This window comes from Pinus tabuliformis, chromosome 2_2 (assembly GCF_031772625.1).
Source record: "Pinus tabuliformis cultivar Carrire ecotype Pingquan chromosome 2_2, CPIR1, whole genome shotgun sequence".
In the NCBI taxonomy this organism is placed as follows: Eukaryota; Viridiplantae; Streptophyta; class Pinopsida; order Pinales; family Pinaceae; genus Pinus; species Pinus tabuliformis.
The window spans coordinates 522021770-522024938 of NC_142300.1; the positions used below are offsets into that span (position 1 = coordinate 522021770).

At 40.9% G+C, this 3169-nt stretch overlaps 1 pseudogene; it reads left to right on the forward strand.

The window, feature by feature from the left end:
* The first annotated feature begins 621 nt into the window (after window positions 1-621).
* On the forward strand, window positions 622-1765 carry LOC149193643 (glucose-6-phosphate 1-dehydrogenase 6, cytoplasmic pseudogene; annotated as a pseudogene).
* The last annotated feature ends 1404 nt before the right edge of the window (window positions 1766-3169 follow it).

The following is a 3169-nucleotide window of genomic DNA, read 5'->3' on the forward strand; positions in this document are numbered from 1 at the left end:
GGAGGTGAAGAGGAGATTTCTTTCTGCTGGGAGGTGTTGCTGGATTGGGCCTCTTATGGTTGTAACACTCTCAGAACTTTACTTCTTCCATTAATAAAGCATTTGAGGTTCTTCTATATGCATGTATCTTAATGGTGTATTGATGCTTGTATATTTGATTTATTCTAATCCTTGAATCAATTATGGATGTATGCTTCTTGTAGTTTCCCTTTCTTGTGCTTTTGCAGGATCTTTGTGTAGCTGGGCCAGTGAAAGAGCAAGGAGCTGGGAGCAAGCAGCAAAGAGGGAAGATTGGATCAACCATTAACGGAAGACAACGGTTAGTGGATCCCTTTCTCCTCTCTCTTACATCTCATAAAGAAGTTGTTATCGCTGAAAATTCTGTTGCCAAAATTGCTAAGACTAGCTTAAGGACAAAGTGTTTTTGCAGCGCATAAATCCTTTAGCAGTTTTCGCAGCGCTACATGTTTAGGTGGTTTCGTAGCGCGCTTTGAAATCGGGGATTTGTTCGAATCCATAGCAGCTGTCATGCAAAATAGCTCTGGGGTGGATGCACTTTACAGGAAGCATGCTCTCAAGCTCCTGCGTGTATGCTTGTCATCAGTTCTGAATCTGAAGAGGAAGAATGGGTTCTGGTGGAAGTCCTTCAAAGCTGGAGTCTGAATCTTTGAGTTCTTCAACAGTAAGCTTATCAAATACAACAGAAAGTGGCTGCCAGCCCCTTTCTATTGTAGTTATAGGAGCTTCTGGAGATCTTGCCAAAAAGGAAACTTTTCCCGCGCTATTCAACCTGTTCCGTCAGGGTTTTTTGTCACCTGAGGAAGTTTACATTTTGGGATATGCTCGAACACAACTTTCAAATGATGGCTTAAGAGATCGCATACGAGAGCACTTGAAACCAGCAAAGGCAGACTCCACTAAGGATCCTACTGAAGTTGTTTCAGATTTTCTGAATTTGGTCTCATATGTTGCTGGAGCTTATGACAAGGAGGAGGGTTTTCTTAAACTGAATGAAGAAATTGTGAAATATGAAGAATCAAAGAATGGCGCAGAAGGGCCTTCTAGAAGGTTGTTTTATCTCGCATTGCCTCCATCAGTGTATCGCATTGTATGCAAAGTGATCCGGCATCACTGCATGAATCAACGAGGAGGTTGGACGCGGGTTATAGTCGAGAAGCTTTTTGGGAAGGACTTAACATCAGCAGAGGATTTGAGTAAACAGCTAGGGGAGCTTTTCAGTGAAGAGCAGATTTATCGGATTGATCATTGCCTGGGAAAGGAATTAGTGCAGAATCTGTTAGTAGTTCGATGCGCAAACCGACTCTTTTTGCCCCTTTGGAATCGAGATAACATTGATAACGTTCAGATTGTCTTTAGGGAAGATTTTGGAACAGAAGGTCGAGGTGGATACTTTGATGAATACGGGATTATTCGTGATATCATTCAAAATCATCTACTGCAGATTCTTTGTTTGATATCTATGGAGAAGCCAGTTTCCCTTTACCCTGAGCACATTCGGAATGAGAAAGTCAAGGTCCTTGAATCTGTTCAACCTATAAGAGCTGAAGATGTAGTTCTTGGACAGTATGAGGGCTATACAGAAGATACCAACAGAGGAGGAAATCATCCTTACATAAAAGGCCTTGCAATTGCAACATGTTGCCACCATCTTTGCCAATGGAAATCTTATGTGAATAAACATTTTTTCATAAACCTGGGCTTTACAAGAGAAGAATTTTGTGCTGTAACATGGCTGACCAACTAGGCACTTGATGGGCAGCATTGCTCTGATCATTCTAATGGCGTTAAAGTTGGAACCAAATTAAATGTTTGCAATACCACTGAAGATGCTGCTAATGTTCATGATGTTGGAAATATTATTAGATGCTTGAAGCCAGCTGAAAGGGCAGTACTAGGCTTGAAATGCAAAGAACTTCTTGATACTGGCAGGCTCATATGGTTGAGAGAGCTGGGACTAAATGCTAAACTAGTAAGCTATGTTCCAGCCAAAGTATCTCCAGAAAACAGGTTACTTCTTGCAAGCAATAGTTAAAGAACTTGAATCACTTATGGTTGAGTTGTAAACACCACATATTTGGTGGTTACCTTTGTGGCAAGCAATCTGGAGTTTCCATTTTTCATGCTGTTGTTAACGGTATTGGCCATTTGTTCATTAAATTGGGCTTTATGCACACTCGAATGGTCCATGGGGATACTTCACAATCATTTGAGGTGGATGATTTATTGATCTAATTGAACATCTGTCAAAGCTGTGTTCTTCGCGGTCTGGAATCTATTGAAGTGGCTGTAAGAAAAGGTGCTTTGCAGTGAAAGGTTCCAGGTTAGCAGGGCTTGCAGAGAAATCTGAGCATGCTGTTTGAATTTTATAGGAAAAGCTATTGACATTGAAGCCTGGTAGCTGAACAGGATTACTTGCAAGTTGTTATTCATTTGTTGAGGAAAATGTGAAAAATCAGCTGAAAGAGAAATATGGGGAAAAGTGAAATTGTTTAAAACAGTTTCGCAGTTTCGCAGCGCGCTACGAAACTGCTGTAGGTGCTGTTTTTGAACGAAGACAAGCAGTTCGATGGGAGGATCAAATATTTGCCAGAGGAAACACATAAGGGACACTAAGAAGACCACATGAGGTTAACATAAGCCATTCAGATAATGACAAGTGTGCCTTTTGTAAAGGTGAAATATTTTGTCTTAAGTTAAAGCTTTGATAAAGGTACTTTATTACCGGTTGTTAGGGTTTTGGAAGGAGGTGCATACGAGGAGTATTGTTTTGGCTTGCACACCTGTTCATCAACGAAGCCTCCAGCGCATCTGGTATCATGATGGTGCTCTTCATTTTTGGGGTGTTAAAGAGTTGGAAACATGCTGCTACATTTTCGAATAGGTGATGGAAGACAGAGACCGGAAAAACAGGGGTTTGTCTCCTAACATTATTGAACCATCAACGCATCCAGCATCCGAAGCTAGCATGGGACATTGAATCTTCATCTCGGTCATCTCAGCCAAGCTAAAAGGAGACAGGTGTCAAAGAATAAGAAAGAATCATTCTACGAGGAGGATGAAGTTAGAGTTATAATTAAATTAGGACTCTTTAAACTCCATGTTCAGCACTTATTGTATTTAATGAGTCAGTTCAATAGCAGATAGGGGT